This window comes from Dermacentor albipictus, chromosome 9 (assembly GCF_038994185.2).
Source record: "Dermacentor albipictus isolate Rhodes 1998 colony chromosome 9, USDA_Dalb.pri_finalv2, whole genome shotgun sequence".
In the NCBI taxonomy this organism is placed as follows: Eukaryota; Metazoa; Arthropoda; class Arachnida; order Ixodida; family Ixodidae; genus Dermacentor; species Dermacentor albipictus.
The window spans coordinates 104650116-104675621 of NC_091829.1; the positions used below are offsets into that span (position 1 = coordinate 104650116).

General features: G+C 45.4%; 1 protein-coding gene and 1 long non-coding RNA gene across 3 annotated transcripts in view; one reads left to right on the top strand and one right to left on the bottom strand.

The window, feature by feature from the left end:
- Positions 1 to 25506, bottom strand: part of LOC135907198 (phospholipid-transporting ATPase ABCA3-like) — a 354979-nt gene that overhangs the window by 259086 nt on the left and 70387 nt on the right. The window lies entirely within an intron of this gene.
- LOC139049601 (uncharacterized) lies at positions 90 to 13409 on the top strand. Its single transcript, XR_011508414.1, has 5 exons — positions 90 to 2480; positions 3391 to 3496; positions 4912 to 5029; positions 7418 to 7530; positions 13286 to 13409. It is a non-coding gene; the product is annotated as an uncharacterized lncRNA (long non-coding RNA).

The window sequence follows — 25506 nt, forward strand, 5'->3', positions numbered from 1 at the left end:
GTTTGTGCACGCAATAAAATAATCTGGCAATGTGATTATAGCACTTTGTAGATGCTTCAAACAAGGACGAGTTGGCAAAGTTTATTGCAAGCAGTTTGATCAGTAATAAATTATGTATGCACTTTGTCACATCCTAATAATATTGCTTGCATCAGATATATCAGTCAGAGGTAGTATAAGGGCGAACTTGAACCTGCATATTTTCCAAATAGCCAAGTGCGTCAATCACAATACTGTCAAATACAAATCTGCTAAGAGCATGTTAGTGCCTGTTTATGTCCAATTGTAGAAGGCAAGCGTGCGATTGGCCATGCATGCCCACATATAAAAATAAAAAGCAGAACCACAAGACAGTATAAATAGGTTGGTGAACAGATAGCCAAAATAGCAGTCAAAATCCATCGCACTTTGTCACAAATAAATTAAAAATATTGTAATTAAATAACAATCCCTAAAAATGTCATGTGATCAATTGTGGTAATGATCACAGTTACTGCTGTGAAAAATTATTTGCACTAAGTGTTTCACAACTTGCTGAGAGGGCTTGACCTAGTAAAAAATCCTCATATGTGCACAGCAGTGGCAAAAAACGAGATGAGCGTCGCATCTTGGTGACCATTATCTCCCTACATACTACACAAAACTGAATTTGAAATTAAAGGAGAAATAACAAAGCAGTTCGTGTGCCAATGATGGTTAAGCGCACTGCAATGCCTTGCCATGCGTTGAAAGCTGACCTTCAAGCAACCAAAATGTAAGTGACCCTACATTGAAGCAGCGTCTCTAAATGACGAACGTGTATCACATCCTGGCATTCGCAGACGCAGTCACCAAATGAAAAACACCTTTGCAAATCGCAATAACGACGAATGTCACACGCGTGCGCACACAGACAGAATGCGAGCAGTTTCCGAAAGCACTCGCGAAAGACTGTACGGACGTTCCTACGCGTTCCACGCATATCAGAAGCGCGCGCGCGCGCGCACACATACACACATACACACACACACGCACGCACAAAAGGCGAGCAGTTTCCGGAAGCACTCGACAAAGACGGCACGGATGTTTTTACAAAAAAGCAAATCCCACCGGCGTGGCACCATTTCCCGATGCACAAACAGCACCACTCATTAACAGTACACATCCGTAGAACGGCGCACAAGCCGGAACAAAGCGCACACCACTCGACGCCAAATCCGTCGTCGATTACGCCGCTGAGAAACGAACACCTTCTAACATTCACAAACCAAACGACGATGTGCTGCGAACTTCAAACAGATTTTACGGCCCTGTCCGGTTGATAGGGCTGCTCCACAGGCTGTCCTCACTGTTGAAAGCAATGTCAGCAAAGTTGTTGAAAAAGGCCGCCTAAAACACGCAAAGACATGGAAATAATACGCCTCTACTACCCACGCTACTCATGCGATCACAGTTACCGGAACCACAGACGGCGAAGTAAACAAACGACGTCATTTCCCTTCATTTCGGACCGAAGTAGTTTCTCAGTTGCGCGAGTCTTCCTTTCGAGCAGGGCGCGACTTGTTCCGGGGACTGTGAGGGCGCTGCGGTCGAGCTCTGCACCAAGTGAGCGGCGCTGCTCTGCTGACATGTGCACGTTACTTGCGGGTGTTTGCGCTTCTTGTGCTGTAGCCGATTTTATTTTCTCATTGCGTGTGCCTTGAAACTGTCCTCGGGCACGTGGCTGGCGGTCGAGGTCTTTTGCGTCCGGTCCAAGTTTTGCGCTCATGGAGACGCCAGTACCGGCGACGTGTGGGTCACCAAGCGTTAACATTGCGTGTGCACTTTGGTTTGTAGGCCCACCTTTTTTTCCATCTCACTTTCTTCGGACGTGCACTCTCAGGTATGGTGTCTGTAGAATATTATACTTCAGCTTAAACAACAACAGAAAGATATAACGGCTGCTTTATTCAGCGAGCACCATGTAAATGCCGAGTGCCGCGACTAACAACCATAACTGTGCCAGGCTATAGCAGACGACGCTCGGATGCTTGGCGCGGAGGTCGATGGCAGTGCTGCGGTGGCGGGAACGGCAGCGGGCTGCATGGTGCGCATAGCCGAGGAATTGGGGTACTTAAAGAGGACTATAGGCCATCGCTCTATAGGCGTTGTTGCGGCGGGCGGCCGATGTGGTGCTGATCGTTTGATCATATTTACGCGGTGCTTAGAGAACATGTGCTCCTTTTTTTGTGTGAATTAACGATCACTAAGCCCTGGGGCCTGTGCAACGCTATTAGCTCGCTGTATGTTTCTTGCGGTGCGCCGTTGTTGATTATCGTAGTGCGGTCAATTCGCGCTTCTTTGTCTCGCCGCTCCCGCATCGGGTCACAGTGCACGGAAGAATGTGTTGATAGTTGTGCTATCGCGTGCTGTAGTTCACCGCAATTCAACACTACGCTGGACGGACTGTTGGTGCAGTCGATGCGGCGTGAACGGACACGAAGGAGCGCTCGCCTCAGACGGTAAGTCGGGCGCCTTGCGCATTCTTATGGTTCATGTAGTGTACAGTGCTCACGGAATGAAACGCGTCAATTTAGGGCTTAGTAATGCGCATATATTCGTTTTCACCGGCTGTAGTTCGTGTCACATCGACGTAATTTTGGTGCGTACACGTACATCGGAGTCCTCGTCACCTTTGGTCACCAAATTCCTTGCGACATGACATGGTTCTCTCGCGTACTTTGCACGTTTGCAGGGCTTTACTAAATGCTCCGTGTCGCGTTTCATTCCGTGAGCACTGTACCTTGTCATGCGCAGCAGAAGATGATTAGTACAGCTACAAGAACAATAACAGTGATTTCCTAATGTTCGTTCGATATCGGAGTGCACATTTAGCAAAAAGTTTCACGAAAATTACCCCGAGGTTAATGTTCTAAGTGCTTCATCTATTGTTTATTTTCTTTTTGTTATGAAGTATGCTAGCGCCGGGTCATCGCTTCGTCTGAACGGGCAAAAAAATTCAAGCAGGAAATGTCACTGCTTCTATACGTAATTTCTCAGCAAGAAATCGTATAGACAATTCTAGAAGTACGTTGATGTGTTGCGCAGATGTTTTCACAGCTAACGTTAACGCGCGACGGCATCCAAATGATCTGACTCGTGAGAAGATTTTAGCTTGGATGCAAACTTTGATGCTTATAGGTTGTCGCCAATGCAACCTGTATTTCTTGTGTTTAGTGTTGTTTGTTTTCGTGCCTTTGACACGTTGAATAACCGCCTGTGATGTAAGAATGAAATATTTAATTTCTCTAAGCGGATGCAGCTTCATGTAGCTGGCTGTACGAGAGCTTTCCCCAATTTGACGCGATGTTGTCAAATCACAAGTTTGCAGTTTCAGCAGTGATTACAATAAACTGAACATTTATTGTTTAGGGATGTCACAATTTCCTGAGACGGAGGCATCTCTGCACCACATAGGCTGCGGCACTATGCAGCTTGAACAGCACGACAAAGCATCTGATCTGCCTGCTTTGACAAGGTACGTACTAAACGGTCACAGCCATTTATGTGTTCTAGGGTCTGTTCGTGTATTTGGCACCTGTCAACTTTTCTGAGTCTCTCATGCAATTTATAAATTCTTGCTATTCTACAATTTTACTAATGTTCCATTAAGTAATGAGAACGAAGTTTTATTAGTGAAGATGTTCTAAAGCTGCTGAGAAATGGGGTGGCATAGGATTGCGAAAATGCACGTAAAAAATAGTCCTGGCGCTTTGCTTTCTTAATTGCTAGCAATGAAAAATCCCTAATAAAATTAGCAAAGGGACACTTGCTTTAGGTAAGTTCATTAAGATACGTTCCAGAAGCAGGCTAAGTTTGCAGCAACAAAAGCACTGAGAAAAACTCACTGATCTAAAAACATGTTAGTTTCTGCTTTTCCAAGTGTGCTGCTTGTGTACAGTGTGTCAAGGTAAATAATGGTTAATAATGTATGCATAGAAAAGTGTGGATGCTGAGAGAAAGCTTTAGGAAAGTGCGTGCTGTCTTTCCAACACAGGATTTCTGTCTAGAATTTTTGTAAAATATGAAGTGCACAGGCTGGCAAACAATGTTCAACACTTTTGCTTTAGATTTTAATGTAGCCAGTTCATTATGTGTCCCTAGTATAGCTTAGCGTCAAGCTTGAAGCTGATCTCTGATGTCACATCAGTTGCAGGATGCAATAACGTGGTATCACATACTGCTTGTTACGCATGTCAGTAAACCTGGTGCAGTTGTCACAGGTGAGAGTATAACTGAAAGCTGCGCATTCTTTGCCCTTCTGCACATGATGTGGGATAGAGTTTGAACTATGCTATAGTGGCACCATCTCCCTCACCTTCTCTTCCTCATTATTCTGTCAACTTGCAATAATATGCACAACTTCTAGAGGCTTGATTATGGTGTTGTCTGCTGAACTTGGCTGATGTGAATTTCAGTAGTTTGGGGTACCCTCAAAGCTATGCTGTACTTTTCATGCATTTTAAAATGGTCAGTTTGACATATGTGATTGGCTGTGACATTCTTAGAGAAACAAGGCCTCTTGTGAATAATGCATATATGCATTATTAGCATTTTCTAATACTCTTTCAAGAAGCAGCCTACAGGCTGCTCCCCGAAGAAGTGACCACCTTTGCTTACGCTACGTGGCAGTCTGGTCCAGTTTACTTAACCTGTCTGCCATCTATGCACGAAAACGAGGAGAGAAGCGAAAAAAGGGACCTTCGATTTATGTTTTTGCACAGATGGCTCATACATTGCACTTTTCTTATCTCGCATGCTTTGTTAACTCAAAGCTTTCTATGGGCGAATATCATTTCATTCCTATTTATACCTAATAAGAATTACTTAGTTCACAGTGTCACTTTTTATATTATACTTTTGTGAGACTAAGCTCACTTGTTTTAATGCAAGTGTGGCTGGGCCTGCAGAAAGAGTAAGCAGACTACTGTGTTGCTGATCAGTGCTGATCTCCACGTCCGAGCTGGTCCCACAACATCCAGGCACCACTGTGCTTTGCTTCATTGACAAGGTAATATGATATAGACACCTTGCACCTCAGTATCAGTTTTGAGAAATATGCTAAGACACAAGGGTTGGCCTTGGTGATAAATACACTCGTGTTCTTTTTTTTAAGCGTTCTTCTTGCAGTGTTCCTCATGTACATGTTTTCAGAGGATGCTTAAATGCAAACTGCCATGGAACTTGTTTATGCCTTAAAGTAGCACTCTTTCACCAAGAAAAAAGCCTTATTTAATGCACAATTCATAAGAAAGGTGAGGAGGTGACAGGACATAACAGTCTAACAGCCATCCAATTTTACTGCTTGCAGAGCAATATAAAGTGAGAGGTGAAAGGGCAAGAACAGATAAATCGACAATGTATGTTGCTCACACAACTGCGAAAAGAAGCATGGCTACTATGACACTTGTTTTACAATGATAAATAAGCAGTCTTGCTATCTGATAATCCACTGGAGGGCGAGCCAACTCGCAGATTCTCTGTAACACATGTAAGGAAAGGCTCACAAATCTTGCCAGCCCTATGCTCGTAACACATTGCCACAGTTGCATAGTTTTCAAACAAAATAATGCAAGTGAGCTTTGCACCACCAAATGACCTGAGCATTCAGTTGACATGGTTGCAGATCCAGTCATTTATACATTGGCCTGTTTTGTTGACATGGTGTCTACTGCACGACAGTGGTATTTAATATCCATCAACACCCCTGTGCTCGACGTACTCTTTCTTGCATGCTTTTTTTTCACAGGTAGTGGAAGATTACTTGATTCCAGAACAATTTGGCTTGTTCTGCACATGATAGTGAACTTTCCAGTCTTATATTAAACATGGAATTGGGTAGGAAGATGTGGTATTTTTTATAGTGCCCTGGTGCATTCAGATTGTGCAGAGGCTTCAAGCTTGTATTGACAAAAATTGGGATGAAGCCATAAGAGGAGAATTGTAAAAGTGTAACGAAAGCCTCCTGATAGATATGCTGAGTTGTGCTGCTGTGAACACTTATTGGTTATCCCTACTGGGTAACGCTGTTAAAGTTATGGATGCTTTGGCACTGTAGGGCCTACAAGGTGGCTAGCATTACGGAACACATTAAAACAACTGTAGGGATGCATGTTGTGCTATTGCATCATAATTGGCCCACAAAGTGACCACCTTTGCTTACACTATGTGGCAATCTGGTCCAGTTTACTTAACCTGACTGCCATCTATGCATGAGGAGGAGAAGGGACTAAAAAATGAAGGGACCTTTGATTAATGTTCTTGTACAGATGGCCCATACATTGCATTTTTCTTATCTTGCAGGCTTTGTTACTTAAAGCTTTCTACGGGCGAATATCAGCATTTCATACCTAATAAGTATTGCTTTGTTCACAGTGTCACTTTCTATATTTACCGTATTTACTCTCATAATGATCGCACTCACGTAATGATCGCAGCCCTGAATTTTGTCATCCAAATTCGATTTTTTTTATTTCCTGTGTAATGATTGCACCCCTAACTTGCTGCAGCGATATGTCATGTGCCAAGTCTAGGTATTAATGATCGCGCTTACCATCTGTCGAATGCTACGCGAACAACTCTTCAAGATAAACCAAGTGGTCTGCACGCACCAAACATTTTTAAGCAGATGCTCGTTTTCATTCCTTTCATTACTTTCCGCACTTCCATGACAAAAAAGCTACAACCAAAATTGCCTTTATTATGTGTAGGCTTTGTAATGGTTGTGGTCAACAGCAACAAAAAAGATGCCTTTCGATTCTTCTCATCTGCACTCGTGGGCACGCAACAAATCACGAGCGGCAACAATAGCAGCCACATTTACACTGATACGTTAGAAGTGTACCCTATCCATACGCCGACACTTGTAACACAGCTAAGATATTTGCCCACCCTTAGCACAAACGTGCTGTATTAGGATAGTAGTGAAGACAAATGCCGCAGTTTCTGCAGCATGCCCGCCGTGTCTTTCTATGTCACTGGCAGCTAAGCGTGCCCATCTGTTTCTGCCCCCTCATAGTGGACATGGCGACGTTATTGCCACAAACTTACCGATATTAACGATATTATTCATTACTGATATGGAAGAAACTTTCAATGCAAGTAATGTACTCGAGAGAAAAAAAAATCGCGTTCGGCGCATTTGGTGTTTTCAGCTTGCTATGCTGGCCGCCACTTTTGTTTCGGTGTCCCGCACTACATACAGTGGCAGCCACTTATTTCTTGACCTATTGCCATCCCGCAGCAAACGCGGGATGAAAAAAATTCTTTTTGCGGGAAATTTAACCGGCATAATGATCACACACCTGAATTTGTGACCATTTTTTTTTACAAGAAAATGCGATCATTATGCGAGTAAATACAGTACTTTGTGGCACCAAGCTCACTTGTTTTATTGCAGGTGTGGCTGGGCCTGCAGAAAAGCTGTAAGGAGACTGCAGTGTTGCTGATCAGTGCTGATCACCACGTCCGAGCTGGTCCCACAACATCCAGGCACCACTGTGCTTTCACAAGGTAATATGTTGTGGACACCTTGCACCTCAGTACCAATTTTGAGTTTGACTTGATAAATATTTAAGAAGACACAAGGTTTGGCCTTGGGGATAAATACACTCGTGTTCTTTTTTTGAAGTGCTCTTTCTGCAGTGTTCCTCATGTACATGTTTTCAGAGGATGGTTACACTCCTTAAATGCAAACTCCCTTGGAGCTTGTTTAGGCCTCAAACTAGAACTGTTTCACCAAGAAAAAATCCTCATTTAATGCACAATTCATAAGGAAGGTAAGGAGGTGACAGGCAGTGTCTAACTATCCAGTTTGACTGCTTGCCCAGCAATATCAAGCGAGAAGCGAAAGGGCAATGCTAACAGATAAATCGGCAACGCATGTTGCTTGCACAACTGCGAATGCGACACATGGCATGGCTACTATGAATGCTGATATGACGATAAAAATATTGTAGTTTTTACATTAGCCGGTAAGCTTATTAATATTTTTCACCAGCAAACAACCAGTTTGGTAGCTGTAGTTGTTGCACTGCTTCAGGAGTAAGATATTCTTTTTAATGAATATTGAGTAGTGCTGCGGTTAGCGAAGCTATTTCTGCCTGTACAATAAATTAGGCATTTTTAAAGAGGCGGCATATAACAATTGTGTTGCTGTGCCACATAATTAGTAAAGTGAGGGGAGGTTTAAGTAAGCAAAAGAGGAAGATTAACCTTGTCGTACAAACAGATCCTTGTCTCAGCTGTCGTCACTGTGATGCAACGGCTCCCAGATAACTGGGGGGGGGGGGGCTAAAATTAGCCTTAAAAAGCTGACGCAATAATACAAAAAGCCATTGAAGAGTGTGGTTGCACCTATGTTTGACCAGTGCAGTATCGGGAGCAGGGCCAGACAGCAGCTGAAATGTTATGTAATAGAAGCTGGTCATATTGAGTGCTCTAACATGCTAACAAAAACTGTCATTTAGTTTCTATAGTGGTATTAAAGGTGCATTAAGCTTTCCTATAAACAATTCTGCACTGGCATCTATGCAGTGTTTTCCATCTGCATATTCCGCAGTGCGGTAGCAAAAAGCTGTGAAATCTGTGTATTCACTTGCATGAGCTGGTTATGCTTCATGAATACTTTGTTTAGCGCAAAACGACACACACAAGACGACAGGACAAGGCGCTACTCTCAACTGACATCATTTTATTGCGTCACTCCTTTATAGACCGCTCAAACCAGAGGAACATGCGCAGTGAGCACAATGCGGTGAAGCCACCACCAACATCCGATCCAAAGAGCGCACTCATGTGACAGAATCCAAAAAACCAAATTCAGTGCTTTACTAGGTTAAGGAAGGCACACTAATGCACTGTGACTCCAGTGACTTAATGAAAAATGCTTCCGATAACTCTCGGGCGGTGGTGTCACGGCTCTTTTTCAAAATCGTGGTATCACGAAACATGGGTTTGCATTTGCATGTTTTACAATGCTGAGCCAAATGGGAACCTGTGCCTGTTGGTATGGATCGCTCATGTTCTCTAAGGCGCTCGTTAACACAGCGGCCTGGCTGCCCTACATACACTTTGCCACATGACAAGGGAATCTTATAAACGACACTGACGTTGCATTCTACAAACTTCACGTGGTTCTTTTCACAATCAGGTTTTTTACTTGTTTTAGAAATACGGCTGCACGACATTGACAGTTTCTGAGGAGCGGAAAACACTACCGGAATTTGGTATTTAGTGGCGACATTCTTTAGATTGTGAGCCACTCTGTGGCAATACGGCACAACTTCAGGCCTCTTCTTTTGTGTGATGCAGTTAATTTGTGCCGCTTCCCTTTCAGTTTCTGAAGCAATACCTCCGAGACTGACGTCACCACCACACTTGGGTAACCAGCAGCCTGCAGCCTATTTAACTGTGCAATGAAACTCATGTTCGCAGAGTGATGACAAGATTGCATAAAGGAAGATTCTAAACACATCAAAGCAATGGCGCGTTTCACAGTCTTTGAGTGCGCAGACGCGTAAGGTAAAAGTTCCTTACGTGCGCGTGGCGAGTACATCTGACAGGCGTGGCCTGTTTGTAAGGATAGCTGCAAATCTAAAAACTGGAGTTTACCGTCCCTAGATAGCTCATGTGTGAAAGTTAAACCTTTGCCATTGTCATTGAAAAGTGTTAAAATATCAGCTACCGTCACGGAGCATTCGTTGTTAGTCTGTTTTATCACAACAAGAAAATCGTCAACATATCTAACAATTTGAACCGAGTCATTGTTTAAGGCACTCTTAAGAGCGCGGTCGACAAAAGATAAAAAAATATTACAAAGAGCAGGCGCCACACATGAACCAATACACACACCATTTTTCTGGATAAAAAGGTTATTTTCGAACAGGATAAAAGTTGCACTTCAATAAAATTCAAGAAGGGACATGAAGCTTTCCGAAGATAACCCGGTGGCATTGCAAAAATCTACCTCGCCACTTTCTTCGATGCACATCATCACACTGCGAAATAGCTCATCATGCGGTATAGAATCGTAAAGATCTTCGACGTCAACAGAAAAAATGTTGGCTAATGAATGGTTGTCTTCCAGAAAGGAAACAACATCGAAAGAATCCGTTATGCCATAAGGATCGTCAATAGTTAAATGATTAAACTGTTTTTGCAAAAAGCGGCTAACCAAAACCTGCCAACAGTTGTTTTCACTGACTATTGTACGGAAAGGCACATCCGGTTTGTGCGTTTTTGCAGTGAAAAAACCTCTAAAGCAAGTAGCTTACATTGTTTTACATCTTTCACAATCTTGGTGAGGCCTATGACACAGACACACAAATATCAGGGCCCACTGATATTTGTCTCCTGATCCTGCTGTTCTGGTCAGTCACATAGCTTTTGCTGTGTGCCGTGCAAGGATGCTTACGTTCTGCATGAAGAATGGACATGTTCCTCAAGATGTGGCGAGTCTCTTCGGGAACGTCAGGCCTTCCGTCGGTCACGTGCGGCGAATGTGTCGGATTCTTCGTTCTGAAATTTGGGGGCAGGTACGCCTTCTGTACGACTGGTTGAGAGCTGTGTGCTACTCGCGCGATGCACCTATTGTGGCCTAGAAGAAGTTTCGTTTCTACAGACTTCTATCAACTTGGACTACAGAATTCTGGTGGACACAGCTGCTGCTACTCCTCCGGTCCAGACTACCGTGCAGAAAGGAAAAAACGCAACCGGTCACCACTGGTTTCCAGGTACTCGGTGACGTCAGGCTTCCTGACGAAGTTGCTGCATTGCTAAAGAATGGGCCGAAGTACAGCACGGAACCAAGAATTCCTGCACATGAGCTACTGGCTTTGAACAGGCGCATCGCAAGGAAAGCAGAACTAGAGGACCAGGAGCGGTGCCTCCTCGATAGGGTGGACAACCTTCGTAGGACCGCCACTGGGAGCGCGCCACCTTCGACAGCTGTGATCAAAAGGACAGTATCTTTCTTTAGAGACAATGAACTGCGGCTGTTACTGAGTGACAAAGAGGGCGGGTTTGTGATAGCTCCGTCTGCTGTCTTCAACAAAAAAGCCATTGAGGCTGTCAACAAACACTTCATTCTGGCAAATGAGAAAGCTCAGAAGGTAAAACGCAAAGCCATTTCTTTGTTGGAAAATATAGGCCTCACCAAGATTGTGAAAGATGGTAAACAATGTAAGGTACTTGCTTTAGATGTTTTTTTTTCACTGCAAGAACACATAAACCGGATGTGCCTTTCCGTACAATAGTCAGTGAAAACAACTATTGGCAGGTTTTGGTTAGCCGCTTTTTGCAAAAACAGTTGAAGCATTTAACTATTGATGATCCTTATGGCATAAAGGATTCTTTCGATGTTGTTTCCTTTCTGGAAGACAACCATTCAGTAGCCGACATTTTTTCTGTTGATGTCGAAGATCTTTACTATTCAATACCGCATGATGAGCTATTTCGCAGTGTGATGACGTGCATCGAAGAAAGTGGCGAGGTAGATTTTTGCAATGCCACCGGGTTGTCTTCAGAAGGTTTCATGTCCCTTCTTGAATTTTATTTAAGTGCAACTTTTATCCTGTTCGAAAATAACCTTTTTATCCAGAAAAATGGTGTGTGTTCATGTGTGGCGCCTGCTCTTTGTAATATTTTTTTATCTTTTGTCGACCGCACTCTTAAGAGTGCCTTAAACAATGACTCGGTTCAAATTTTTAGATATGTTGACGATTTTCTTGTTGTGATAAAACAGACCAACAACGAATGCTCCGTGACGGTAGCTGATATTTTAACACTTTTCAATGACAATGGCAAAGGTTTAACTTTCACACATGAGCTATCTAGGGACGGTAAACTCCAGTTTTTAGATTTGCAGCTATCCTTACAAACAGGCCACGCCTGTCGGATGTACTCGCCACGCGCACGTAAGGAACTTTTACCTTATGCGTCTGCGCACTCAAAGACTGTGAGACGCGCCATTGCTTTGATGTGTTTAGAATCTTCCTTAATGCAATCTTGTCATCACTCTGCGAACATGAGTTTCATTGCACAGTTAAATAGGCTGCAGACTGCTGGTTACCCAAGTGTGGTGGTAACATCAGTCTCGGAAGTATTGCTTCAGAAACTGAAAGGGAAGCGGCACAAAAGTAACTGCATCACACAAAAGAAGAGGCCTGAAGTTGTGCCGTATTGCCACAGAGTGGCTCACAATCTAAAGAATGTCGCCACTAAATACCAAATTCCGGTAGTGTTTTCCGCTCCTCAGAAACTGTCAATGTTGTGCTGCCGTATTTCTAAAATAAGTAAAAAACCTGATTGTGAAAAGAGCTATGTGAAGTTTGTAGAATGCAGCGTCGGTGTCGTTTATATAAGATTCCCTTGTCATGTGGCAAAGTGTATGTAGGGCAGTCAGGCCGCTGTGTTAACGAGCGCCTTAGAGAACATAAGCCATATATGATCAATAGCAACAGGCAAAGGTTCCCATTTGGCTCAGCATTGTAAAACGTCCAAATGCAAACCCATGTTTTCTGATACCACGATCTTGAAAAAGAGCCGTGACACCACCGCCCGAGAGTTATCGGAAGCTTTTTTCATTAAGTCATTGGAGTCGCGTGCAGTAGTGTGCTTTCCTTAACTTTGTACAGCGCTGAATTTGGTTTTTTGGATTCTGTCGCATGAGTGCGCTCTTTGGATCGGATGTTGTTGGTGGCTCCACCGCATGGTGCTCACTGCGCATGTTCCTTTGGTTTGAGCGGTCTATAAAGGAGTGACGCAATAAAATGCTGTCAGTTCAGAGTAGCGCCTTGTCCTGTCGTCTTTCTTGTGTGTGTCGTTTCGCGCTAAACAAAGTATTCATGGATTCGCACCAACTAGCTCGCCAACGCATTGTGCTGGTTATACTTGTTCATTTAATGTAAAATACTTGTGGAAAAGTATTAGACTATTTCAGTGGTCTTGTATTGCAATTCTGCAGCCATTTCTATTCTTTGTGAAACACGAACATTTAACAGAGACGAGAACAAGACAATGCGAGGACGAGCACTTGCTTTCAACTGCTGTGGTTAATCTTGAAATATCAATTTACGTAGGTAGAAAACTCATGAGCCTCCGTGTTCTCTTTTTCCTGTTTCTCTGTGAGATGTTCACGCTTTACACACAATATCATGCAAGAACCAGCCAAATCAGTTATGCAGTGGAGCTACCTATTGTGCATGTCAGTTCCAATGGCTTGTTGTAATCTAACAGGGCCGGCTGCTTTGTTTACATTTTTGTGCAGATGCATACGAGCACTGTTTCAAAAACGCCGAACACTGTGGATACGGAGGCAAGGAGGCTGAAGGACCTGAACAAGCACCTGGCCACGATGCTTCGGAATACAAAATAAAGATGGTTTGTGTTAATTGTGGGCCCTAAAAAGTGTCCTCTTTGTCTCTGAGCTGGCACATCGGCCGACTCACGTGATCGAAATTAATCGCTGCAATGTTGGCAGAATGTGTTACTGTGTGGAACTTCACCAAAAATATTGCATGAACAAAAGAACTCATTCAACACAAATGCGAACACTTGTAGAATGCAGCTAAACAAGAATGGTGTCATTTTGCATAGCTGAATGAGAACATTTTCATGTAGCATACACAAACGAGAACGATATCGTTTCGCATCGCCGTGCGAGAACTATCTCGTCAAGCACAGCTATGCGAGAATAATCTCGTTTAATATACCCACACGAGAACGATCTCGTTCATTGACGATGTCCACTCGTACACATGCGATGTACGACGTCGTCGAGTCTACGGAGCAATAATAGTGTACAGAAGTTCTCGTGAAATTCTCATACATATTTTTTCAATAGGGTCCCGCATAACTGGTGTGCTCTAATTACCAGGAGACCAAAGAAGTTCTACTGACGCACGTACAAACAAGCTACAAGTGAGCGAACAGAACGTGCGACTTCATTGCCAGAAGAACAGTGTACATTCTCGTGCAATAGCAGAAACAAAATTTGCATGTCGAGATACGCTGGAATCATTGACGTGACCTCGTAAACGGCTCGCCGTCGTCGTCGCACATGGCCGTCTGGTAACGAGCGACAACCAACGTCGCAAGCGAATTAGACAGTGTCCCACCTCTTTGCAGCGGCAGTCCCGGTTAGAGATGAGCAACTTGCATTGCGATGCTATCGGGTGATACAGGCATTTGCTGCCGCAGTCAACACAGTGACATGGACTACCCGCCATTTTAGCATTAACTCCTTTCCAATCTGCATGTTTCTTTTCTTTCGGCGGCCGCTAATGTTGGGCTCACACTTGGTGTTCCATATTCTCTCAATATGGACAAGTCCCTTTCGTGGGCATCACCTTCGTCAGCCACTTTTGCAGGCCTTTCCACTCATGTGGCAATCAACTTCACGCATGTCGAACCGTGTAAGCAGTAAATAGCGGTGAACCATATCTAACACTGAACCATATCCATCTGGCTGCACATGCTACTGTAGCCTGAAAACGACGTCAAAGCCTTATTGTGTCTATATTGTGCTAGATGCCTTCGGAATTGTGAAGCCTGCGGCATGTCAGTGTTCAGCTATGTTAAGCGGTACAGAGAGTCACAGTGTCCCATCATTAAAGCTGCTTGCTATGTTGAAGGAAAACAACTACAAGGAGCCTGCCGCTGAAGTTGCCTGCACTGAACTGCCGAAGTAGTGCCGGCGTGCCGCGAGGTGCCCATTTGCGCCGCTTCCGCTTGAGTTCATTCATAGGACGAGGGTCCGTCAGCACGAACTTTCAGAACCAATAAACAGGCGTACGTGAGACGCCAGGGAAAAATGCAGCCCCAATGGAAGATGTCGTCTGGAAAACGAGAGCTCCCGGTGCTGAACTTTCACAGCTAATTCAGCCTTTTTCGAGAAGGCTGCAAAGTCTTTATGAGATTCTGTATGTGTAGCGTTGGACCGACTTCTGTGGGCAATCTCCTCCACTTCCTGAAGCTTCTGGTTCCGCACAGGTTTCGAGTGATGGATGGATGGATGGATGGATGGATGGATGGATGGATGGATGGATGGATGGATGGATGGATGGATGGACGGACGGACGGACGGACGGACGGACGGTTGGACGGACTGTTATGAGCGTCCCCTTTGGAACGGGGTGGTGGGGTGCGCCACCAAGCTCTTGCTATTATACTGTATAAAGTCCTACCAAGGTTAAACAAGAAAAAAGAAAAAAAACACTATGAACTCCCTCAACGAAATTTTCTGATCCCCTATTGCAAAATTTGCTTTTGTACGTCTCCATTTCTTTGTCTTTTCCCTACTTTTCTTCCAGCAACCCTTCAACCGCCTCTTACAAATCCCTATTGCGGACATGTTTACTTTCCCACTGCTCTCGCTGAACCCAAGGGCTTTAAGGAGGCCAGTGGGGACTAAATCGACCGCTGGGCAGACGTCTTCACATTCTAGTGAAACATGCTCCACAGTTTCCCTGGCTTTACCGCAGGAAGCACATGCTTCTTCCTTCATATATCTCGCTTCATAGGTGCGTGTTCCAAGGCATACCAATCCCGCTTCGAAATGCAATGAGCTACCCTTCTAGTTATCATAAATTAGTTCTTTCCTGATGTCGTTTTTTCCTCTTAAGTAGTTACTCATGGTAGGTTTCTTTTCCATTGCCGCTACCCATGCGGTTATTTCAGCTTCTCTGACTTTCCGCTTGACGTTCTTTCTTGCTGTGCAGCCCACCCTACAGGCCGCATACCTGCTGGTAAGATTCCTAGTTCTTTTCCGCCACTGTGAACCAATGTTTTTCCTGTGCAGATACCTCAACACTATCCCAGCCCGTTTACTTTCTTCCATATTCCTCAGCCACTATTCATGCTCAATTTTACTGCGAGCTACGCTTTGCAAAACAGTGAGCGCCATCTGGCGCACAACAAGCGAAGCTGCAGCGCTCTGCGTGCGAGATTACGTGGTTAGAAAGCGAGTTTTGTTTCTCGGCTTCTGCTTGGCCTATGCCGCGGCAACCGCCTATGTTCACTGCGGCAAAAATAACTGAATACGTCGTCCGTCCGTTCCTCTTTTCGTACATGACATGGACCTACGATTTCTCGAAGCGTACCATTCAAACTGATCGCGTGTAGAAGTATATGGTTTCTAAAACTACCATTATTCGCCAGACTCATCGAAGCCAAGCACCGAAGGAAGATTACGTTAAAGATGTATATTCGGAGGCTGCCGATGCGAGCACGGGACTGATGCGAGCGATGTGCACTCCTTCCACAAAGAATGGAGTGCACGTGAAGTCAAAACACACTGCCGATGTATCGCCTAGTGTCCACACTTGGTTTCGCAGACTGGTAGCGCACAGCGACCACCGTGCAAAGCGGCTCGCTTTATTTGCTCTTTGTGGCCGACGGAGTATAGAGAGAACCAACTCTATGTTCTGTAGTGAAGAGGAATGTCCGGCGCTGCAACCACATCGCCAGTCATCCGCGTTGCGCGAGCTCGAGATTGCCTGAGCTGCTCTGGCTGAGACACGCTGCCTGCTGCACTCTTGTACTGTATTCATATTAGATTGTGGTGGAGGCGCTGCGGTTTTCCCCCTCCCTGGAATTACGCACGCGAACTCTGCCATCTGTCGTGCCTGACGACCCCAGCCCCACATGCCCACGGGTTAGTCCAGTCGTCCTATGTGCCGGTGCCCAGTGTCAGCGGGATCCTGATATCTTTAGCGGCACCGATAAGAAAGACGTTGAAGATTGGCTGGAATCGTATGAACGCGCCAGCAACACCAATAAATGGGACGATTCTCTCAAGCTCAGCGACGCGACTTTCTATTTATCGGGCTTCGCAAACCACGAAGCCGGTTTCCGAACGTGGGCTAGCATCAAAACCAGCATCGCAGAATTTTAGGGCCGCCCTGGCGTGCGCAAACTTCGTACTGAACAACGCCTACGAAGCCGATCCCAGCAAACTGGTGAACCATTCCCCAGCTACATAGAGTACATCGTCGACCTCTGCCGGCGTGTCAACCCGACGATGGCGGAGGTGGACAAGGTACGTCACACCATAAAGGGCATTACCGACGATGCCTTTCATATGCTGCTGTCCAAAAACTCAGGCACTGTTTCTCTGGCCCCCCTGCATCCAACGAAACCCGCGCGAGCATGACCGCGGCTCGTGAGATGGACTCCCTGCTTTGCCAGATGAAAGAGTTCGTCCGTGCTGAGGTCGCTCGTGAGCTTTCGCTGCTGTCCTCAACCCCGCCGCCACGTTCGCCTTCGCCTGCCAACCTTCGCCAAGTCATCCGCGAGCAAGTTTGCGCGGATGCTGCCTCTCCCTGCTGCCCGCGAGAATCCGCCGGTGTCGACTCCCGTTGCTTTTCCGGAGGTGACTCCACCTCTCAGCTATGCCGAGGCTCTCGCGCGGCCACCACCTCCGACCTGTGCACTATCCCCGTCAGTCGTGCCACTATGGCCAGCTCCTCACTTCGCTCAGCCGCGGTACCCACACAGCCGTGAACAATGGCGCACTCCTGACATACAGCCAAAGTGTTTTGCGAGTGGTCTACCTAGCCACGTTGCATGATTTTGTCGTCGTGCACAACATCCTACCGCCGTAGCTTCGAGACCGAACCATACGTTACCCATTCCCGTCATCATCCGCGTCTCAGAACCATGGGCAGATGTCTTCCCACTCGAACTACCACCCTCTAGTTGACCGTCATTCGCCATCGCCATCGCCTCGACGCAACTCGCTTTCGCCGATGCGTCGTCGTCCTTCTACGCCGGAACGGGAAAACTAATCGTCGCAGTTCCCGATGCAAGAACTGCGTCACCCATGAACAGACTAAGACCTCTCCCTTCTCTGAATAATGTTATCGATGTATATGTGGATGGCGTGGCTGCACTCGCCCTCCTTGACACTGGCGCGCAGTTTCAGTTATTAGTGCCAAACTTTGCCGTTCCCTCAGGAGAGTTACGACGCCACTGTCAAACGTGTCACTTCGTACTGCCAGCGCAGACCACACCACGCCTGCAGGTGCGGGTACTGCTCGCGTTGTGATCAACGGCCTCTTTTACATCGTCGAATTTATGGTGCTACGTCTTGTTCCCATAATCTTATTTTGGGCATGGACTTCTTTCCGATAATAAGGCCGCCGTCGACTGTTCTCCTGCTGAAGTGCAATTTCAAACCCTGTATCATGCCCCACTCCTTGACGCTCGTGAACCTGAAGATAAAGTATTTGCTGCCGAAGATGTTATAATTCCACCGCACTTACCTGCCCTTACCACAGTGTCATGCAGCATTGTTGCTGATGCCAGTGCACTTTTTACGCCATCCGCATATTTCGCTCGTCACAAATGTTCCCCGCTATCTTTCGCGCTTTTGGACGTTCATGCTGGCGTCAGGAAACTGCTCGTCACCAACCGATTGTCCTGTCCTCTCACTTTGCTTCATGGGGAGTGCGTTGGCCGTGCCCCGTGTGCCGACCCCGCTGCCATCATTGATTGGTATTTGCTATCGGTCCCCTAGTACCAACAGTTCTTTCACGCCTTCACTTCAAGAAGCCTTAAATACATTAACAAAAACATATCCTAACAGTCCTGTCCTTCTGTTTGGCGATTTTAATTTTCCAACTATTGATTGGTCCGATCCTGCCTCTACATTATCTAAATCCAGCCCCGGTAGTGACTTCTTAAACACGTGTATGACATTCGGCTTAACGCAGCTCGTCACTGACTCAACACGCGTCACTGCTCACTCGTCCAACGTTTTAGATCTTGTATTAACAACTCACCCTGATAACTTTACCCCTGTCACCTTATTGCGCGGTTTGAGCGACCACCTGACAGTACATGTTTCGTTTCGTTGCAACGTACTAAAGAAACAAAAAAATCGGAAAACACTTACACTCTATGATAAAGGGGACTATGTCAGCATGAACCGAGAATCATCTGAGTACTTCGACACGTTCGCCGCTAACTTTCAACTAAATTCTCTCGAGTCGAACTGGCTGCTTTTCAAATCAGAGATGCATCGCCTTATACGTCTTTACATCCCCACCATTACAATAACAGAAAGAACAACATCACCATGGTTTAATGTATCCCTCAAACGACTAAACAATAAGAAAAAACGGTTGTTTCGACAAGCCAAACAATCTAATTCTTCTTGCACATGGCAAAAGTATTACGCAGTCGAGAAAGAATATGACAAGTTAACCTCTCAAACTAAACACAAGTTTCTTCCTGCCACTTTACCAGCTATGCTACAAACTAACCCGAAGCGATTTTGGAAAACTATTAATCCTAATCAGCGAAATGAGATCTCACTTATCAATAGCTCCGGACTTCCGATCCCTGAGACTGAGGCTACGGATCTTCTTAACAGAACATTTAGTTCAGTTTTTACTAATGAATTACTTGATGGCTTGCCCGATCCACCGTACTTCACATATCCGCTCATGCAAAATATCACATTCGATCCCATCGGCATTGTCAAAGTAATTGAATCATTGAAGAACTCGTCATCTACAGCAGTAGACAGTATCAATGCCAAAGTCCTAAAAAATACTAAACATGTCTGTAGCCTGTTTTTATCACTCATATTCCAGGAATCGCTTAACAGCGCTTCCATTCCACATGACTGGCAGGTGGGCAAGGTCATCCCAGTCTTCAAGAAAGGAAGCCGATCATCACCGAGTAACTACCGTTCTATTTCCATAACAAGCGTGTCTTGTAAAATAATGGAACATATTTTGTACTCGCATATTGCTAACTTCCTAACATCCATCAATTTTTTTCACCCAAGTCAACATGGTTTCCGCAAAAATTATTCCTGTGACACTCAACTTGCTCTTTTCTTGCACGATTTACATTTAAACCTAGATTGTAACATCCCGACTGACGCAATATTTTTAGATTTCGAAAAAGCATTCGATAAGGTCCCTCATGGTCGTCTCTTAATAAAGTTGTCGCGTCTTAACATTCATCCTTGTGTTCTAAGCTGGATTCGAGGGTTTTTAGCTAACCGTGAACAATTCGTATACGCTAACTCACACTCTTCCCAGTTGAAAATGACAACAGAGGTTGTGTTCAGTACTACAGAAATTTCTGTTGTACAACAGGATTTTTCTGTAGTAACTACAGATTCCTGATGGAGCGACAGACTTTTCTGATGTACAACAGACATTTGTTGTTGCTACTACAGAAGTACAGTCTGTCGTATGTCTGTTGTTACAACAGAAAGCTGAAGCTCTACAACAGATTTTTGTAGTACTACAGAAATTTCTGTTGTACAACAGGATTTTTCTGTAGTAACTACAGATTCCTGATGGAGCGACAGACTTTTCTGATGTACAACAGACATTTGTTGTTGCTACTACAGAAGTACAGTCGGTCGTATGTCTGTTGTTACAACAGAAAGCTGAAGCTCTACAACAGATTTTTGTAGTACTACAGAAAAAATTGTCATCACTACAGGCACCCTGTTGTCCCAACAGAAATGTTCCTGAAGTAACCCGAAAAACTTCTGTAGTGCTACAGAGAGCTGTTCAAATATTACAGAAACCTATTGTGGCAACAGGCCCCCAATTGTCACAACAGAAGTGTTCCTGAAGTAATGCGACCAACTTCTGTTGTACTACAGAAAAATGTTGTTGTACGACAGAAGCCTATCATTGCAACAGGCCCCCAGTTGTCATGACAGAAGTGTTCCTGAAGTAATGGACAAACTTCTGTTGTACTACAGAGAACTGTTCCACAACGGAAACCTATCGCCGCAACATGTACCCAATGATGACAACAGAAGTGCACTGAAATTGTGTGATGCGACAAGCTTCTGTAGTGCCCGGTTGAAAAAGACAAAAGGAATTCCTGTCGCAACTACAGAAATTCTGTTGTACGACAGAAGTTGTTGACATTTCTTAATTGGGAGACATTTCTGACATTACGAGAGAAATTCTGATTTCGCAACAGAAGCATTCTGTCGCGACAACAAGAGTTCTGAAGTCGGAACAACAGCTTTATATCCTGACAGCGACTCCGACGTTACGACACCAATTCTGACGTCGCAGCAGAAACATTCGGTCGCGACGGCCAAGAGTTCCGAAGTCGCAACAGAAGCGCTTTCCGTCGCGGTCCTTTAAAATTGTATGTTTTCGCATCGGTGGTGTACACTGTACTTTTCTCTTGCGCGGTATTCAATCGCGCTTCTCTGAAGCCGGCAATGCTGATGGCACCGACACCGGTAATAAAGTCGACGTGGCGAATAGTTATAATTGTGCCGTGACGACGCGGCACCAGCAACGCCCTACCGGCCTCCTCAAAATCGGCCGCTGATCAAAATCATACCATCTGCGGGAATGGCTGCGTATCTATTTGTTTTTGGTAAGATGTGGCACACAGGCCTGTGGACTTACATGTGCTGTTACACTGACACATTAGTTAATTTCCCAGGAATATTTCACAAGCTTATGCGAAGCGGAAAAGAAGATTTCGGTTGTTCCACAAAGTTGCGTGAAAAGCTGTCTCGCTCGGGTCTCATTAATCTGGTACAGCGCTGCCGTGAGAAGCCAGTATGCTGTCAGAAAGAACTCTCATCCACGAATGTTTATGTAGCTATTTTGCATTGAACACACGAATTATATGCGCGCTCAAAAGTGTAAAGAATGAGAGACGACTGTCGAAACTAGCAGTAATAACCCTAAAAGTCAACGCGTTGTCTATTTCTGAATTTCTTATTTAATATGGATATCGTACATCGAAATCGATGTACTAGCACTGCACGATGTACCTGTCGATGGTACGAACACTCTTGGTCTTCTAGAGATGCGGCACTTGACGCGGTGGAGTGATAGCGGATCTTGGCTCTCAAAATGCAAATGTAAACAGCAGCGCATCAGCACGTCGTACTGTTCACATGGCCAAAACGTACACTTCAAAAGCATGTCAGTGGTGGTGCAGTGGTAAGATGCCGGACTCGGAAACGTGAGGTCGCATGTTCGAATCCTAGGCGAAGACGTTTTTTTTAAAGTTTTTTTTTTACTTTTATGTTTTTCTTTTTTGTACTAACAAATTTACATAACCTTACGGACGTCTCTGTCAATTTTTTAATTAAATATTGATCAAGAACTACAGAACTTTCTACTACAGGATGTCACACTACAGACAACAGAACTACAGGCAACAGAACTACAGGCAACAGAACTACAGGCAACAGAACTACAGACAACAGAACTACAGACAACAGAACTACAGAAACAACGTCCCAAAATACGACAGACTGTTAAAATTTCCTGTTGTGTTTTTCAACTGGGTTCAACCTTAACACCCGTGCTTTCAGGCGTACCTCAAGGTACCGTACTTGGTCCCCTCCTTTTCTTAATATACATCAATGACCTACCTTGTAACATTTCTTCTCATATCCGACTCTTCGCTATGATTGTGTGGTTTACCGAGCAGTTACTAACCCCAGCGACCATTTGGCGTTACAAAATGACCTATCGCGCATACGAAACTGGTGTACCACTTGGCTCATGTCATTAAATGTAGCTAAAACCGTGTTAATGTCTATTCATCGTCGTCGTAACTACGTTATCCCTAATTATAGCATCAATAACACGCAGATTGCAACAACGAATTCATTCAAATATCTTGGTGTGTACATCTCGCATGACTTAACTTGGACCTGTCATGTTAACCACATAATAAACTCTGCTAATCGTACTCTAGGTTATCTGCGCCGTAACCTCTTCCTCGCTCCTCCCTCTATTAATGAGCTTGCTTTTCTAACCTCTGTGCGGCCTAAGCTTGAGTATGCCGAAGCTATTTTTGACCCCCACCACAATAACCTTATTAATGCCCTCGAGTCGGTTCAGAACCGCGCGACACGATTTATCCTGTCAACTTATTCATACCATACAAGCATCTCGGCACTAAAAGCCCAAATAAACCTACCCTCTCTAGCCTCACGCCGTAGAATAGCCCGTCTTAATCTTTTTCATAAATTCTTTCATTCCTTGCCTCTTGACAACCCCTACATAAAAAGAGCACATCGCATTGGCCGCACCAGTCACTCTAATACAGTATATCCCCCACAAGCCCATACCGTTACTTTTCAGCAATAATTTTTTCTGCGCACAGCACGAGACTGGAATGGCCTGCCCGCCGAAGTTGCCACTATCATCGACCCACTTGCATTCAAGCGACTCATCGGAAATATCCCTTTGTAATTTGTAGTATCTCTTTGTCACTAACTCCCCACTCCCCCATGTAATGTCTCAACAGAGACCTTTGAGGAAATGACTAAATAAATAAATAAATAAATAAATAAATAAATAAATAATTGACATGCCAACTGGTTCCATCGTCACTCATGAGGTCGCCGGAGAGACCTGTTACCCCTTGCAGGAGCCGACTTCGCCCGATGTTTTACATAACGACATCGCCGACACGCTGACTGTTTCTCAAGGGGCCCAGATTCTACATCTTCTCGACAAGTTCCGTTCGTCTTTCGACTGCCAGCATGTTCCCTTGGGCCGAACGTCAACTGTTTGTTGTCGCATCGACACGGGTACCAGTGCGCCACTGCGACAAAGACCGTATGGCATACCCGTGACAGAGCGCCGTGTTATCGATGACCAAGTAGCTGACATGCTCAAACGCGGCATGATTCAGGCTTCGGATAGCCCCTGGGCATCTGCAGTTGTTCTGGTCACGAAGAAGGATGGATCGATTCGATGCTGTATCGATTACCGTCGTCCTAACAATATGACTTGTAGAGATGTTTACCCTCTTCCGAGAATTGACGACGCCCTTGACTGTCTCCAAGGCGCGCAGTTCTTCTCTTCTGTCGACTTACGCATGCGGATATTGGCAAGTCACCATGGCACACTAAGACGAACCTAAAACGGGCTTTGTAACACCAGATGCCCTATATGAATTTCGTGTCATGCCTTTCGGGCTTTTCAATGCGCCCGCAACATTTGAGCGTATGATGGAAAACCTTTTGCGTGATCCCCAGTGGAAAACGTGCCTGTGCTACTTTGATGATGTGACTATTTGTTCGTCTGATTTTCCCATCCATATATGTAGGTAGGAGGAAGTGTTACAGTGCCTAACCACCGCCGGTCTTCCGCTCAACCTTAAGAAATGCATTTTGGCGCAAGTCAGCTCACCATCCTTGGCCACGTAGTATCTAAACACGGATTCTTCCTGACGCCACCAAGCTCCGTGCAGCTGCTGATTTTCCCAAAGCTTCCTTCGTAAGAGAAGTTCGGAGCTTCCTCGACCTGTGTTCTTACTTTCGCCGCTTAATTCAAAATTTTGCATCCATCACCGCTTCCTTGAATCAGCTTCTACGGAGCGACTTGAACGACTACGCGTGGTCGTTCGCTTGTAACGATGCCCTCCAAGAGTTGCGTCATCTACTGACCTCGCCACCTATACTGCATCACTTGTACCCAACAGCTCCGACCGACGCTAGCGGTGTTGGACTCGGCGCTGTGCATACGCAGCGCAAATCTGGATTCGACGAGTACGTCCTTGCATACGTAAGCCGCAGCCTCACCGAACCCGAGAAGAATTATTCCGTTACGAAGAAGGAGTGTTTGGCCATAATCTGAGCACTTGGTAAATTTCGACCTTACCTCTATGGCCGCCCCTTCCACGTGATTACTGACCACCATGCACTTTGTTGGCTGTCCACGTTGAAGGACCCCTCCGGTCGATTAGCTCGCAGGGCTTTGTGGTTGCAAGATTTTGACGCGTGCGTTGTATACAGGTGTGCCGCCGCTACACTGATGCCGACGCGCTTTCCCGTTCGCCCGTGTGAACCGAAAGCGATGCCTGCCTCTCTGTCGTTGACCAAGTACTTTCGTTCCCAGCAGGCTGCGACATGGCTTCAGAGCAACGCAAGGATGCCTGGATTAGTGCTCTTATCCACTTCCTTTCGAACCCGTCCACTGTTCCTTCACCTTCTCGAGCTTTGCGCCGCCAAGCATCTCACTTCGAAATTCGGGATGGACTTCGCTATCGTCGGAATCAGGTCTCTGACGTCCGCAAGTGGTTGCTGGTCTTACCTCGACATCTTCGTGGTGATGTATGTTCTTCCTTCCCTACCGACCCGCAGTGTGCACATGCGGATATCTTCAAGACACACCCCGCCTTTGTTCCAGGTTATATTGGCGTCGCATGTACACCTTTGTGTGCAAGTACATTCTGTCGTGTCCTCAGTGCCAATACCGCTAGGTTTCTGTTGTCTATGGTCTATGTCTATGTCTATGGTCCACTCCAGCCAATCCCGTGTCCTGCGAAGCCCTTCGATCGCATTGGCATTGACCTGTATGCACCCCTTCCTAGCATGGCTCCCGGAAACCGCTAGATAGTCGTCGCCATCGACCATTTGGCGCGATACACAGAAACAGCCGCTCTGCCTTCTGCTACCGCGGATCCGCTGGCGATATAGCATAGTTCTTCCTGAAAAAAAACTTTGTTCTCCGTCAC